A 17,891-nucleotide genomic window follows, 5' to 3' on the forward strand; every position below is an offset into this window, starting at 1 on the left:
TTCAGGTTTTCTCATCTTAATTCCTGCCAAAGAAATGATAAAGTTTATGCATCGGCTGAGGATATTATTCTTTCTGGTCTACTTTCTTGTATAGGTGGGCTGTCAGACCAGCTGGAGATTTACTGGGGTTTAATGACACATAACCTCTGGGACCTTTCAGTTCTCTGTGGCTTCATCCTATGCTGGAAGCCAGTGAGGGTTAATCTGAGAAGCAGATAGCTTTGGGAGAGACAGATTGTATTCTGAGAACCTCCAAGTAGGAAGATTATAGGACACAGTGCTTGAATATGTGCCGATTACGTTAGATCTTTTGGTTTAGCCAAGGGCTTCCTAGAAAATTGTTTGCAATTTGGAATGTCACTCACTTAAAATTTAAATAAATGCGGGCTTGTGGTTCAAGTTTAAATCTGAAAACAGCATGGACTTTTAAAATCATTTTTGTATGCACGAAGGGAAAGCTTTGGTCATTGTGATTGATTCTTTTTTTTTTTTTTTTTTTTTTTTTGAGACAGAGTCTCACTTTGTTGCCCAGGCTAGAGTGAGTGCCGTGGCGTCAGCCTAGCTCACAGCAACCTCAAACTCCTGGGCTCGAGTGATCCTTCTGCCTCAGCCTCCCGAGTAGCTGGGACTACAGGCATGCGCCACCATGCCCGGCTAATTTTTTATATATATATCAGTTGGCCAATTAATTTCTTTCTATTTATAGTAGAGACGGGGTCTCGCTCTTGCTCAGGCTGGTTTTGAACTCCTGACCTTGAGCAATCCGCCTGCCTCGGCCTCCCAAGAGCTAGGATTACAGGCGTGAGCCACAGCGCCCAGCCGTGATTGATTCTTATAAATCACCCTTGAGCAGCAAGGTAGAATAGTGAATAGATTCGAAACTTAAATTCAGGAGCCAAGTGTTCCCAACTTGTAGCTTGGCACAGGCACTCACCCGCCCAGTGACAGTGGCAACTTATTTAACTCTTGTGCCTCCATTTCCCTTAATGAAAGAAGAGGAAATATAATAAATACAAAAGAGTTCTTGAGAGACTTTAGAGCAGAACCTACCACAGATAAAACGTTCCCACAAAAAATGTTAGATGATTATTATCATTGTCATTAACATCACTTAGACTTGTATGTTTGGCCAGTGGAGAAATTGTTTCCAAAGGATGTGATGATAATGGAGAAATTATGTCTGAGTCATCTAGAATTATTTTTTTTTAACTTTCCAAAAATCATTTTCAAGTGTTAATAACATAAAGAGAATAATAAATGCTTACTAAGTGGCAGGCATTATATATATATATGTATGATATAAAATATATAGCAAAAATTGAGCCCAGTACAGTCTGTTATATGTTCTATAAAGTTGTATGCAGCTGTCACACACCATGGATGCTCAGAGCTATTGTTAAAAATATTTTGTATCTCTGTGTACTTGACCCTGGAGGTTCATTTATAAAATATGGACTACTGATGAATTTTCTGTCATGTTTCAGCTTTATTTTTCAGAAACCATATTATTTTTCATTTGCTTTTTCCCCCTAATATGAATAGTATATTTATTTTGATTATAAAGTTAATACATACTTACATAGAGAAATGCAAAGAATATTACTGCTTAATAATTCCAACTCTCTGTCTCTGCAATGTGGTATGATTTTTCAGCAGTATACACCTGGTACTTTCAGAAGGTCCACAATGAGTATTTTATAATATAAAATATATATATATTATATATACATATATATGTGTATATATATGTATGTATATATGTATACATATATATGCATATATGTATATATATGTATATTATATATATACATATAATATATATACACACACATACACATACACACTTATATACGTGTGCGTATATATATATATAAATATATCTTATTTCCAGATCACATTTGTTTTCTAAAAGATGTTACCAAACAGTATACCAAGGCAATATCAATGGATGTAGACATACCAAATTCTGTTCTCTCTCAGTGTATAGATTATCAAACAATTTAAATTTTTTGTAGCAAATTGATTTTGATACAAATACTGTAACTTCTGCTTTTTAAATATTGATATATTTTTGTGTATCCTCCTACTTTTATCTTTTGAGTCCTTTTGTTTTAAATATGTAGAACAAAAAGTTGATTATCTTTTTTTAACTCAATTTTAGAGTCTTTTTTTTTTTTTTTGGAAATGGTTTTATTTCATTTATAGCTCTTAAAACTGTTAGTCTTATTCCTGTGTCTTATTTTTGCCTGCTTATCCCCAAATCTGGGTCATCTCAGGGTCTGTTTCCTTTTTCTCTCATACTGGGGTGACTTTGTTTCTTCATATGTACTAGCAGTTGTTGATTATATATTGGACATTGTGGCGGAGTTATTGTAGAGACCCTGGTTTCTATAGTTTTCTTCTAAAAAGCATTGAGTTTTCTTCTTTAAGGCTATTAAATCATCTTGATTTTATAGAGCTTGGTTTTCTACTTTGTTAGGAAGAAGGTCTTCTAGGTTTTTCCTGTAGACCTGGCATAGATACCTTAATCCTGAAACATAGTCTTTTCTCCTAACATATGGCTCTTCCTTGGTTTCCTGGGGAAGCTAGAGGCATTTACCAAGACCCTCTAACTTGGCAGTGCTCAACTCTGCACTCTTCTTCCCTGTGAAGGGCAGTAGCTGAAATCTCTGCTCAGATTTGTCACTGTTCTGTGTATGTCTTTAAACTGGGCTGTTTGGAATCTCTCCCACATATACACGGTTCTGGGGTCAGCCAAGGATTTGAAGGTAGATTGTGGAGCTCCCCTCTGGCTCTCCCTCCATCCTGGGCCTCCTCTGCCACCTCAATTTCCAGCTACCCTAGGGACCCTGAATCCTATCCTCTGCTGTTCCATGAGTTCTAGTCATCCTGCTCACAGACTGCTGACCATTTTCATTGGGGAAGCCTTATAAATATGGACGTTACCCAGTAAGTATGGTTCCCTTTTTTTAAGGGTCAAATTCCTTGAACTTCTGTCCTCATTTGGCTTCTTTCTAGTGCCTTCAAGTAGTTATTTTTATATATTTTTTCATAGTTTATAATTGTTATTTGCAGGAGGACTAATCTGATACAATCAACTTCTCTATTACAGGAACTCACTTGGAATAACTCAATTTTAATAGCTACGTAACTTTCCAAGGTATAGGTATTTCCAAATTTATTCTGCCATCTCATCATTGAGGAAAATTTGACTTTGTTTCTATATTTGTTGCCAGTGAAAACAGTGCTGGTTCTAAGAGGTCTCCTCTGGAACCAGACAGCTTGGTTCATTTCACATTATTCATCTCCTACTTCATAGCTGTGTTACCTTTAACACGTTATTTGGCCTCTCTTTATCTCCATTTACTTGTCAGCAAAATGGATTTCATAATTGTTTCTATCTCCTTACATCTGTGATGATTAAATGGATCAGTACATGTAAATATTTAAGCATTTATTTACCCATAGAATGAAATAAATGATAGCCAATTTTGTTGTTGTTATTATTTATCCCAGGTGTTCTGAAATTTTCTCTGATAATGCTTTGATGTCATTTTTCAATCATTGTTTTGGATATTCAGTGGCTTCTTTTAATCTGGAAATTAATATTTCTCAGTTTTAGGATATGTTTTGCATTTTTAAAATAATTTATTCCTCCTCATCCTGTTATCTCTTTCTACATCTCCATTTTCTCCCTTTAGTCATCTGTTTTCCCTCTCTCTGTTACGTTTTTTGGGAAGTTGCCTCAATTTTCTCTTCCAAGCTTTCTATTGAATTCTTTATTGTCATTGTCGTGTTTTCAATTAAGTTTATTCTTGTTCACGACTAAATATTTATTTTAAATTTAGCATCCTGTTATTTTTTTCATGCATGAAATAAATCTGTTCTTCCATATTTGGATGGTTTCAGAGCTTTTTTTTAAAAAAAGCTTTCTTCCAATCTGAGCATTATATCTATTTCTTCTGTTATTCATTTTGTTTTGTTGTCTTTCATGTTGGAGGTTTCCTCAAATATCTTATCATCTTGGGCTCTTTACTTATACTTAAGAGTAAACAATAAAATGTGAATTGGAGACTCCAAGTGTGTGGGAAGGTAGGTTGGCTCATATGGATGGCTCATATGGATTGGCTCATATGGATTGGCTCATATGGATATGATTCAGTTGGCTCATATGGATGTGATGTGTAGGCTTCACCATAGGATAAAGCAAACTATTTCTAGGGGGAACCTCCAAAGTTAGCAGCACCTTCAGGGGCTTCCATTTGAACACATCAGTTTTTCCTCAAGGAAATCTCCTAATCTCTGGCTCAGGTATAACCTGAATGCCATTACCTTGAGAACCAAGTGTGGGAAGTGGGTCAGAGGCCTCCGTGTTCTTGTTGGTGTAGATTTTTAACAAGTCCTCCTGTTTGCAGTGTGACTTTGCATTGCACCCTTAGTGTGCCCTGGGTTTTTGAGTCCAGAGCTTCTTTTGCCCAGTCTCTCCTGAGAGGAAGCTACCTTTCTACGTCACCCTTCACCCTCTTTTATGGAGGAAACTGGTGGTGCCCCCTGATTTTTTTTTTTTCAGAACAAATTAGCATTATCTTGTTGCTTTTCCACTCCACAAACTTGGATTTTAGGTTTTTTTAGGCTGCCAAGTCAGTTATTCTTTATCTGTGCACTTCTTTTACAATTTTGTTGACACCATTCATCTCCTTATCTTTTCCTCTCTTGTTTCTTTGTTCCTGAGGCTTTTTAAAAAATAACTTTTTAGAATTCTTTTCCATCCTTTTTCTACAGTTTTGAGAGACATCATAGAAAATGAATGTTTTAATCTTGTACGCGTGACTAGAAGCATTTTTGTTAAATTTAATCCTTCACATTTTACAATATCTTATCTGATTTATAAGTATTAAACATGGTGTCTGAACATTCTCCCTTTTTTCTTGTTAGCTCTTTACCAGTGCATCATGAGTGATGTACTGAAGTCGTCCTTCTCTTGTTTGAAGTCTCATGGGTTTATGCCCAGTTAGAAGAATTTCTGTTCCATAAGGTGCAAGTGATTGATGTTTTGCATGTTAATTTCTTTTCCCTGTGGCCCAGTTTCAGTTTAGATGCTCGGAGCAGATTTGATCCTCTCCAGAACACCCTTCTCTTTTGCATCTCATAAAAGGATATATTAGGCCTGTGTGCTGGAACTTTGCTTGTCCAGCCAGACACGTTAAATCGTATCACCAGTCTTGTAGGTTTGCTAACAGTGGGTACCAAAATAGAGATTTAGAGCCCCAAAATGACATTTAAAATTATTTTAAATATTATTTAAATTTTCTGTTATTTGCTAGAATAAAATTATGCATTATTAAATATTTCTGGCTGGTTGATGAATATAATTTTGAGTAATGTAAACTAGGCACAGCTGTGTTTGATGGTCAAGAGCATGGTCTTTGGAGGCAGTTACAAGCTGAGTGATCTTGGGAAAATTAATTACTTTCTCTTTGCTTCAGTATTTTTTTTTGTTGTTGTTAAATGAAGGATAATCATAGTACCCACTTCCTGATGTTGTTATGAAGGGTAAATTAAATTTGCAAAGTACTTAAAACTGTCCCTGGCTTCTAATAACTATGGTATGTCTGCTATGATACACTTTGAATCAGGAATACAGTGTTACACAACAAAAGGACCATAATCATATACGATACCCCCCCCCCCACATTTAATAGAGCAGAAGAGAATGTCTGTTAATGGCAGATCAGGCAATTGGAACTTACCCTTCCACTGAGGACAACTAGAAAAGCTGAATGAAATATGAGGGGAAAATAATAAAATACCTCTCTTCAAAGGCATTAGAGAGCTAAAAAGACAGTGAAGACTCAATGGGCCAGAACCTGAGGGGCACAATGGCCCAAGGGGGTGAGATCAGCATTTGGGGCCAACTTTCCCCAGAGAAACCTGACAGTTTATGAAGCTGAGTAGCACATTTGACCATTTCTTGGTGCTAGGGAGATGGGAATTAGGGGCCTGATAAGAAGAGGGACCCTATTGAAAATGCCTCACTTTGGTTGAGATCTCAGGTTTCACCATTGAAGTAAACACGAGCTGAATGTACAAGGCCTGTACAGGAACTGCATCTTAGCTTCAAATCATCTCAGTCTTGAAATTACTAACGCATGCCCAGCTTGCTGGTGTTGCAGGCACCTGACAAAAACAAATACACATCCTCTCTAGAGGAAAGTCACTTTATCATAGACCTCAACTTTGCAAACCCAAAATGCATAAAAAATAACTGGGTGCAAATGGAGATGAGAAGAAATGAATATAAAGAAGCAGAAAATGGAAAACATAAACAGACCTATAGAGTCCCCAGATAATGAATTTTCAGACACAGATTTAAAAATAACTGTGTTACGATACTCAAGGATGTAAAGGAAAAGATTGCAAATTTAGGCAGAAAAACGAGAACTAAAAAAAGAATAAAATGGAAAATTTAGAATTGAAAAATATAGTTACCAAATTAAAAAAAAAAACACTTTAAAATGGCTTTAATGACAAATTAAACAGAGTTGAAGAGAAAATGAATAAACAATTGAAGAATTTCTGACCTAAGTCAGAAAAATATCCAGAATGAAGTATAAGAAAATAAAAGGATGCAAAACCAGAAGACAGAATATGAGACTTGAGGAATACAGTAGGAAGGTCTAACTAATGTGCATGATTATAGTCATAGAAGGGAAAAGAAGAAAAAAGATATATAATTTGAATAAAAAATGGCTGAGAAATTTCTAAAACTGATGGAGGTTTCATAAAATGTGCAGATTCAAGATGCTCTCTACAAGACAAAAATACAAGACAAAACAAATTCTAGTCACATGATGTTAAAACTCCTGAACAATCAAAACTAAATCCTTAAAAGCAACCAGAGAACCAAAGGCAGACAATGGGTTGTAGCTGATATTAGACCAGAAGCCAGTAGAACATCTGGAAGACAGTGGAATGATATCCTTCCAATGCTAAGGAATGTGCTAAGAGAAAATGGTCTCCTTAGAATTTTGAAACCAGCAAAACCATGCTTTATAAAATGAAAGGGATAGACCACAATCCAGACAAGTTGGTACAGACTCATTTCTTCCTACTTGTCCCTGCGGCATACAATGATAAACCTAAGAAAGAAAACACAACTGTGATGGTTAATTTTATGTGTCAACTTGGCTGGGCCACAGTGCCCAGATGTTTGGCTAAACATTATTTTGGACTTTCTGGGAAGGTGTCTTTTTGGATTACATTAACAGTTAAATGGGTGGACTTTGAGTAAAGTAGATTTCCCTGTACAGGGTGGGTGGGCCTCATCCAGTACTCGAAGGTACTTAACCCTTTGAGTATAAAAGTTCTTAAAGAACTTTCCATATTAGCTCATAAAGAGGTTATTCATCTTTTTTGTTTCTTGGCTACAAAGGTTGCCCTCCCTAGAGGCAGTATTAGTTCTACATTCCTAACAGCAATGTATGAGAGTGCCTATTTCCTCACAGACTTACCAGCACAACGTGATACTAAGCTTTTCAATCTTTGCAAATCCAGTAGGTGAAAAAGGTATCTTTCAATTTACATTTCTCTTTTTATATATTTGATAGATTCGTCATTTATATTTCTTTATGTGGACTCTATTTCCTTTGCTATTTTTCACTTTGTCCATTTTTGTATTGAGTTTTTGCTCTTTTTCTCTTATCCAGTTGTTGAATTTATGTTGGCGGAAAATCATCCTTTTGTCTTTGGTATGAGATGCAAATTTTTTTTTCTGTCATTCCACTTTGCTTGTAATGCTTTTTATTATGCAGATATTTTATATTTTATTTAAATGGAATTCATCTGGTATTGTTAATGGTTTCTGAATTTTATATCATATTGAGAAATGCTTTTCCCATTCTGACATTGTCAAAGAAATCTCTGTTTTCTTTTATTACCTTTATGGTTTCATTTTTTTATTTTACCTTCAAGTTATAGATCCAGTTCTGAGTTATCTTGGTGTGGAACATAAGATATGGTTATGTTGCTCATTGTTTTTATAGATTAAAAAAATTAAAAAATCAGTTTTTCTTGGGACCCAGTGTAGTCTCAAAATTTTCATGAATTGGCCGGGCGCTGTGGCTCACGCCTGTAATCCTAGCTCTTGGGAGGCCGAGGCGGGCGGATTGCTCAAGGTCAGGAATTCAAAACCAGCCTTAGCAAGAGCGAGACCCCGTCTCTACTATAAATAGAAAGAAATTAATTGGCCAACTGATATATATATATATAAAAAAAAAAAAATTAGCCGGGCATAGTGGCGCATGCCTGTGGTCCCAGCTACTCGGGAGGCTGAGGCAGGAGGATCGCTTGAGCCCAGGAGTCTGAGGTTGCTGTGAGCTAGGCTGACGCCACGGCACTCACTCTAGCCTGGACAACAAAGCGAGACTCTGTCTCAAAAAAAAAAAAATTTTTTTTTCATGAATTGTTTATTTGTTCAAATATTTTCCATTTCCTTCTTTTGGGAGTCTCTTCTGATTTTCCTCCATATCTATAGTATTCTCCCCAATCTTTTAAACTCTTTGTTTTCCATTTATTTTGGCCCCTTTCCTCTCATCTGTTCACCTTCTCTTTCTACCGTGTCTCTTACTTAGTTTCAGTAATTTCTCAGTTCCCTGTATCAGCCTTTTTGGCATAATCTCTGCAGTGGTCATTATTTTTCAGCACAACTTGCCCAAACTCTACCAACTCATATTTTCATGTTTTAATATTTCCCCTTATTTCTTCATTTATGGAAGTGATTATACCATTAGGCTTTTAATTTTTTAAAAAATATTGGGTCACTCTTTCCATTGCTCCATTGAATGTTTTACCATGGGAGATCTTCACCTGTTATTTGCCTTTCTTGTTCATTGTTTCAGTTTAGGATTTATGTATAGTTCCTAAATTCTTTCTTTTGTATTACTCATCATCAAAAGAATTTAATTTTTTCATGAATAGCTAGCTATCTGTGGAAGGTTCATGGGCAGTAGGGGTGTGGTTCAGGCTAGCTGGACTTTTCTTTTATGTTTGATCTTTATTTCGCCAAAGCCAATGCAGAAGGTAAGATTTATGTTTTACATTTTATTTTTGGAGAGAATGATGAAAAAAATGTCTTTTCCTCTACTGCACAAAAGGAAGACTGTTGATAGTAAACGTGTCTTCTTTATGTGTGATTCTTTATACATTGTCACTGGGTTTTTGGGAAACAAACAAACAAACAAACAAACTGGGTCAGTACAAGCTCATTGAGTCAGCTGGTCAACCCCTCCTGTTTCAAACAAGGACTGGCACCTCAGGTAGTGTCCCCTGCCTTTGAGAAGAGTAGTTTTGCTGGTGCTTGCTGAGGTCTGCATCTGCAGGAAGCTCTGTCTGCAGCCTTTTATCTCTGCTTCCTCCCACTCCATTCTCTCTATTTTAAAGGCCTTTCCACTTTTATTTGGTCTCTGTAGTTTTAATTGTCTCCTGGTTTAGCTGAGGTGAAACTTACATTTTTGTTTCTCATTTTCCTTGTTGCTTTTTTGGGTGATTTTCAGAATGAGAAGGGAGAAATACTTTTACACTATCACGTTCAAACTAGAAATCAGTCTAGATTTTGTTTAAGCTGCCAAAAAGTAATGCATATTTATTTTAAAAGTCAAAGAATGCAGAGTAGTATGAAGAAAATTTGCATAATCTTCTGACTAATTCTAAACTGCATTCTTAAAATATCTAATATTAACATTTGATGTTTCCATTAACATCTTTCTCTACTTTTATACAGAAGTATATATATAAAAGCATATATACCCATATATATATATATAGGCTTTATGGTATATAAAGTTTATGGTATTCATATTACTCAGAAGTTTTTTTTCCTTTAACTATTTGTCATGAGCATCCATCTGTATCAGTGAAAATTGATCCAACTCGTTCTGCATAATATCTGCATTATATTCTGGGGAATGGATGTAGCACATTTATTTCAATCATTCTGTATTGATAGACATTCAGATTATTTTCAGATACTTGCAACTATAAATAGTGTTATAATAAATATTGATTTATATACACCTTTACATTCAGATGCTTTGATTTTTCTAAGATCATTTTAGAAAATTGGTATTGCTGGATTAAAGGCATTTCATTTAATTGACATGCAGTCTACTTTTTTGAAAAGTTGTCTCTCTCCACTAGCAATAAATGAAAGAGTTGATTTCCCCATGGCCTTGCTACAATTGGAGTTACCTGTCTTACTGTATTTTGCTAATTCAAGACGAGCAGAATATGATATCTCTTTATTTTAATTTTTGTTGCTCTATTGATGAGATTGAACATCTTTTTTATATCCTTTGCTAATATTTAATTGTCATTTTTCTTTTAATTTTGGAGAGCTTTTGAATATCGAGACTGTTAACCATTTCTCTTAAAAGTTACACATACCTTCTCTGTTTTTTCTTTTGATTGTACAGTGACTTTGATTTTGTTGGCTTTGTTTATGATGTCTTTAGTCATCCCATTTTATTTATGTTTTTTGAAAATTTTTTAAAATTTCAAAATATTAAGTGGTTGCAAATGTTTTTGTTACATGGGTAGCTTTTATAATGCTTTAGTCAGGGCTACATATGTGCCTATCACCTGAGTAGTGTTCATTGTATCTGTGAGGTAGGTTTTTACCCCTCCCTTTTTTCACCCTTCCCCTTTTCTTGATTTCCAATGATTTTTACTTCTTTCTATGCCCAATGTGCCCATCAATTCGTTCTAAATTATTAGAGTGTACACTGATGTTTGTTTTTCCCTTCTTGAGATAATTCACTTAGGATAATGGTCTCCAGTTCCAACTAAATTGCTGCAAAAGACATCAGTTTATTTCTTTTTATGGCTGGGTAGTAGTCCATGATATGTGTATGCGTGTGTGTATGCGTGTGTGTGTGTGTGTGTGCATATATATACCATATATATGTATATTACATTTTGTTTATCCATTCATGAATTGATGGACACTTGGGTTGAATCCACATCTTTACAATTGTGAATTTTTCTGCAATAAACATTCAAGTGTAGGTGTCTTTTTGATAAAATGGCTTCTTTTGCTTTGGGTAGATACCCAGTAGTCAGATTGCTGAATCGAATGGTAGGTCTACTTTTAGTTCTTTGAGAAATCTCCATACTGTTTTCCATAGAGGTTGTACTGATTTGCAGACCCACCGACAGTGAATAAGTGTTCCCTTCTCTCTACGTTCATGACAGCATCTATTATTTTTGGACTTTTAATAAGAGCCATTCTGACAGGGGTAAGGTGATATCTCATTATGGTTTTCATTTGAATGTCCCATATGATAAGTGACGTTGAGCATTTTTGCATGTGTTTTTTGGCAATTTGTCTATCTTCTTTTTAAAAGCTTCTGTTTGTGTCTTAAGACCTCTCTTTAATGGGGTTGTTTGTTTTTTTCTTGCTTACTTGTTTGAATTCTTTATAGATTCTAGATATTAGCCCTGTATCAGATTATAGTTTGGGAATATTTTCTCTCATTCTGTAGATTGTCTATTTGCTCTTCAGCGAAAAGTGATAGTTTGACCTCATCCTTACTGACTTGGGTACTCTTTATTTCTTTCTCTTTCTCTTTGATTATTTCCTTTGCTGTGCAGAAGCTTCTTAATTTAATCAAGTCACATTTATTTACTAATATTTTTGTTATTGCTGTAATTGCCTTTGGTGTCTTAGAGTAAATTCTTTTGTCTAGGCCAGTATCTAAAAGAGTTCTTGCTACATTTTCTTCTAGCATTTTTCTGGTTTTTTTCCTTATACTTAAGTCTTTTTATCCATCTTGAATTAATTTTTGTAAGTGGCGAGAGAAAGGAGTCCTGTTTCATTCTTCTGCATGTGGCTATCCAATTTTCCCAGCACCATTTATTAAATAGGGCTGCTTTTCCCCAATATCTGTTGTTGCCTGCTTTGTAGAAGATAAGTTGATTATAGATAGATGGTTTTATAGGGTTCTCTATTCTGTTCCATTGGGCTATGTTTCTATTTTTGTACCAATACCATGCTATTTTCTTTACCATAGGTTTGACAGTATAGTTTGAAGTCTGGTAATGTGATGCTTCCAGATTTGTTCTTTTTCTTAAGATTGCTTTGGCTGTTCTATGTTCAGAGCATAGAATTATTTTTTCTAGACCTGTGAAATATGATATTGATATTTTGATGGGGGTTGTGTTGAATCTATAAATCACTTTGGGCAGTATGGATATTTTAACAATATTGTTTCTATCAATCCATGAGCATGATATGTTTTTCCATTTGTTTGTGTTATCTGCAGTTTCTTTCTTCAGTGTTTCATAGGTCTCTTTGTAAAGATCTTTCACCTCCTTGGTTAAGTATATTCCTAAGTGTTTTATCTTCTGGGTAGCTATTACGAATGATATTAAATTTTTGATTTGATTCTCTATTTGAATGTTATTGGTACATAGGAATGGTACTGATTTGTGTACCTGGATTTTATATCCTGAGACTTTGCTGAATTTATTTTAAGGAGACTCTTGGTGGAGTCTTTGGGATTTCCTAGATACAAGATCATATCATCAGTGAAAAGTGATAGTTTGACCTCTTCTTTCCGGATTTGGGTACCCTTTATTTCTTTCTCTTGCCTGATTGCTCTGGCTGAGACTTCCAGTACTATGTTGAATAGAAATGGTGACAGTGGGCACCCTTGTCTTATTCCAGTTCTTACGGAGAATGCTTTCAACTTTTCCTCATTCAGCATGATGTTGGCTGTGGTTTTGTTGTGTATAGCTTTTATAATTTTGAGATATGTATCTTCTATGCCTAGTTTGTTGAGGGTTTTTATCATGAAAGGGTGCTGGATTTTGTCAAATGCTTTTTCTGTATTTATTGAGATGATCATAAATGGTCTTTGTTTTTGCTTCTGTTAATGTGATGAATCACATTTATTGAATTATGTATATTGAACCATCCTTGAATCCCTGGAATGAAACCCACTTCGTTATGGTGGATTATTTATGTGCTTTTGAATTCGGTGTGCTGGTATTCTATTCAGGATTTTTGCATCTACATTCACAAGTGATATTGGCCTATAGTTTTCCTTTTTGTTGTGCCCTTTCCTGGCTTTGGTATCAAGGTGATACAGGCTTCATAGAATAAGTTGAGAGTTCCTTCCTTCTCACTATTTTCTGCAATGATTTCTATAATTTCTTCCTTCTGCAATAATTTCTGTATTATAGGTACCAGGTCTTCTTTGTAGGTCTGATAGAATTCAGCAGTAAATCCATCTGGTCCAGGGCTGCTTCTTGTTGGGAGGTTTTTTATTACTGTTTCAGTCTCACTGTTCATTATCGGTCTGTTCAGGAGTTCTGTTTCTTCCTGGTTGAGCCTTGGGATGTTGTGTGTTTCCAGGAACTTGTCCATTTCCTCTGCATGCTCTTATGTGTGTAGAGATTTATGCAGTATTCATGGATGATGTTTTGTATTTCTGTAGTATTAGTTGTAATGTCACCATTTTCATTTTTGATTAAGCTTATTTGAGTCCTTTCTTTTCTGTTCTTGGTTAGTCTAGCAAGAGACCTGTTGATTTAGTTTACTTTTTGAAAGAACTAACTTTTAGTCTTGTTAATCCTTTGTATTTTTTTTTCCATTTGATTTAATTCTGCTCTGACCTTTGTTGTTTCTTTCCTTGTGCTGGCTTTGGGTTTGGTTTGCTCTTGCTTTTCTCCTTCCTTGAGATGTGTCATTAGATTGTTAATTTCTGATCTTTCTGTCTTTTTGATGTAGGCATTTAAGGCATGAGTTTTCTCCTTAGAAATGTTTTGCTGAATCCCATAGATTTTGATAGGTTGTGTCCCCTTTATTGTTTAGTTCAAGGAATCTTTCGATTTTTTTCTTAATTCCATTATTGACCAAGTAATTGTTCATTCAGCAGCAGGCTGTTTAATTTCCATGACTTTGTGTAAATTTGAGTGTTTCTCTTGGAATTTATTTCTGGTTCTATTCCACTGTTCCTAGAGAAGATACATGATATGATTTCAATTTTTTTGAGTTTGTTGAAACATATTTTATGGCCTACAATATGATCAATCTTGGCTAATGTCCCATGTACTGATCAGAAGAATGTATATTCAGTAGTTTGTAGATAGAACACTCTGTAAATGTCTGTTAGGTCCACTTATTTTAGAGTACCATTTAAGTCTAGTGTTTCTTTCTTTATTTTCTGTTTGATGATTTGTCCATCTCTGACAGTGGGGTGGTGAAGTCCCTGGCAATTATGATGCTACTATTTATTTCTTTGCTTAGATCTAGTAGAATTTGCTTTATGTATCTGGGAACTCATGTGTTAAGTGCAGATATATTTAGGATTGTTATGTCTTCTTTTTTTTTTCAGTTTTAATATTTTTATTCAGGATACTTACATTTGTATACATAAGTGATATTGTCTTATAATAGTATCATTCAGTTTGATATTAAGATTTTCCTAGGTTTTTTGCTTCCTTTACTATTATATAATGACTATTTTTGTCTTTCTTTCCTATTGTTGATTTAAAGTCAATTTTGTCTCATGTGAGAATGGCTACACCTGCTCTCTTCTTGGTTTCGTCTACTGTTGAAGCCTTCTATTGTGTTTTGAAATTCCTTAAATGACTCTTATTTCTTTAAGTGCTGTTATATCCTTTCTTATGTTGTCTAACTTTTTAGTGACTTTTACCTTGATTTCCTGAAATACTTTTTTTGTCTTCCTTTTGGTGGTTTTCAACTTTCTCTTCAATTCCATTCAGCCTATTTGTCATTCATAATCTGAATTCCTTTTCTGTCATTTCAGCAATTTCCTTGTGGGTGGAATCCACTACTGTAACTTCATTGTGATCCCTTGGGGGTATCAAACTCTTAGTTTTTCATGTTACTGGGGTTCTTTTGCTGTTTTTTCCTCATCTGAATCCTCTTTTCTCGGCTCAGGTCTAATAGGTTTACATGCACCTGTTCAGTTATGCCATTTTAAATTTTTATACAGACAAATGCATATTTTATAAAGGCAAATACATACATTTATGCATTTCCTATTGTCCTCTAGAAAGTTTCTGTGATCCTAAAGTTATACAAATATTAATAAAATTATTCTAATATTTTTATTTTTAAAAATTTATTTCTTTAATCTACTTTATATATGGATAGAGATCATTACCCTGGCTCTGGGAATGATGACTGTAGGGTGAAGATTTGGAATATAAGTTAACTGTGTATATTCTTGCCTAGCCCATGTGAAAACTGGTGAGAGCCTGAAGTCAGGCAGAGGCTATGGAGTGGAGATGGGTAGGGATGGCAGACTAATACAATTAAAGAAGGAATCTCTTGGGAATTAAGGGCTAACTCCTGTGCATGGTGAGTGAGAGGAAGGCCATCTTGGAAGTTGCATGGCCAGAGTTACTGGTCCCTAAAACACATATGGGTTCAGTTGGGGACTAAGGTGGGCACTAAAAGAGCATCTTATATGAGTGCATTTCTGGAAATTTAGATTTTATGTAAATCTGTGTCAGTAAAATAGTATATAAATTAATTTTAGCCTGACTCTTGCTAGTGAGTGAACAGATTGCTTCAAAGAGTGTGAATTTTGTTCTATTATGTTATAGAGGTAAATTGTACTATGTTCTGAAAGTTGAATAATCAGTTGTGAAGGATGATTATTTGAATAGCTCTAAAAGTAATTTTTAAATTGTAAAAGTAATATGATGTTACAGAGAACTTGGAAAATATGAGAAAAATCTTTCATGAACAACTGCTCTTAAGCGTCTACCAGTTTGTTATAACCTACCTCCTGCTTTGGTTTTTAGAATGGATAGGATGGGAGGCAGGAGCATGCTTCTGTAATCCTAGCTATTCAGGAGGTTGGGGTGGGGGAGAATCACTTGAGCCCAGGAGTTTGAGGCTACCCTGAGCAACACAGTGAGACCCCATATAAAATTTTTTAAAACTTAAGAAAAATAGAATGGATGGTATGGATAACTTCTCATGGCACTTGCAATAAAATGCCTCTCACATAATGTTTTGTGAGTGTTCAGGTAAATAAATGCAGTAAGGTAAGCACACTGTTCCCTTGTGTCATATGGCAAGCCTTTAAATGAACCCTTCATTTTTGTGTTTTGAGAGGTTCTTGCAAGCTGAGAATGGTTAAGAGTTTGTTTTGGTTCCTGTCTCAACTGATGTAATCAAACTTGACCAAACACTGAATTAAAACGCAATTCAGTCTTGAGTGGGAGTATGGCTTTATAAGTAACACCGCAAAACTGTTCTATAGGTGATTTTCTGTTCTCTAGATTTTTGTGAATTATACTGTTTACAGATGGCCTGAGACTAAACAGTATGATTTTATTTCTTGGCCTTTTCAGATATTTATTCATATTTGCATTAATTACACTAAAATCTCCAATTATCCTTTGCTCATCCCCAGGTTTTTCAAAGTTTTTCCAGTCTTGAGATGTGAGTACTCTTTGGTTCTTGAAGCATAATAAGAACCTGAATTAATATTAGTTCATTCACCAGTTGATGTTAATAGAGTAGCCATTAGGCATTATTTCAGGGCCTGGAATGGAAGTTTTTAGTAGCTGGTTTAGTGACTCTTATTGTTTTATGGTCTCTGCAACTATAAATTGATGTGAAATCTGTCATCATTCAGTAGTGACTAGTTTTATGGCTGTTTCCTATAATATGATAGCATGCATCAGTCTTCTCCTTCAACATAATGTCAAGACCACTTATGGTATAATCTTGAGCTATTCTTGTATTATTATTGCTAGCATTTATTAGTTTTCAAAATAATCTTTATTTTTCATTAATATATTCATTAAGAGAAAATTATAAAACATAAGTAAACAAAAACTAATAAATAACTAAAAATTATAAACCTCAATAAAGATACACCTCAATCCTATCACCTAGAGATGATAATTGTGAACATTTGGCATATGGTTATTCAGTTATTTTCAAGGGAATTCACACACACATATTTTTTAGAAAAAAGGTTGAGATTATTTTTATATAGTTTTTAGTCTATTATTTTCATTCAGAAATATGTTGTGGACATTTTTTCATGTCAACAATACATCAATTTTTAGCAGTGTAGTAGCCTTAGAGCTATAGCATAGCAAATTTAATCAGTGTTTTATCATTAGATATTTAGTTGCCTTATCAATCTTGCTACTCTGAATAACACTAGGATGTATATTCTCATACATATTCTTGAAAACTTTTGTTTATTTATTGAAATAATGTTTACAGTAGAAGAAAGGGAAAGCATATGCAAAGGCAAATTTTTAAAAGTTGTATCATATGAAATTTTATCATTCAGAGATAACCACTGGTAATATTTTTGTGATTTTCTTTCAGTGTATTTCTATCTATTTACATGGGATTGTGCTACTCACACTGTATTTTGTACTTTGTTTTTACTGAACCACGGAATACACATAAAGCATGTACAGATCATAAATATACACCTCAATGAATTCTCACAAGTTGAACACATCTATGTATTCAGCCCCGAGATCAAGACACATCACCAGTTCCTGTGCCTGGCCCCTCTGGCCATTATCTTCCTTCCCCAGGGTAACCACTATCTTGCTTCTACCACTACGAAATAGTTTTGCATGATTTTGAACTCTGTATAATTGGGATCATCAGTGTGTACTTTGTGTCTAAATTATTTTGTTCAACGTAATACTTGTGAGATACATCCATACTCTTATATGCAGTTGTATTTATCCATGCTTACTTCAGTGTAATATTCCAGTGGGTGAATGTAACACAATTTATTCTTCCGTTGATGGACATCTGCATAGGTTCCAGTTTGGGTCTATTATTAATAGTGTTGCAGTGCACATTCTTGTGTTAA

The 17,891-nt window shown here is 34.8% G+C and overlaps 1 protein-coding gene across 4 annotated transcripts in view; it reads left to right on the forward strand.

The window, feature by feature from the left end:
• The window catches only part of MYRIP (myosin VIIA and Rab interacting protein), a 334,798-nt gene that overhangs the window by 34,909 nt on the left and 281,998 nt on the right, over positions 1-17,891 (forward strand). The gene's annotated exons all lie outside the window — the stretch shown is intronic.

This window comes from Microcebus murinus, chromosome 1 (assembly GCF_040939455.1).
Source record: "Microcebus murinus isolate Inina chromosome 1, M.murinus_Inina_mat1.0, whole genome shotgun sequence".
Taxonomy (NCBI): domain Eukaryota; kingdom Metazoa; phylum Chordata; class Mammalia; order Primates; family Cheirogaleidae; genus Microcebus; species Microcebus murinus.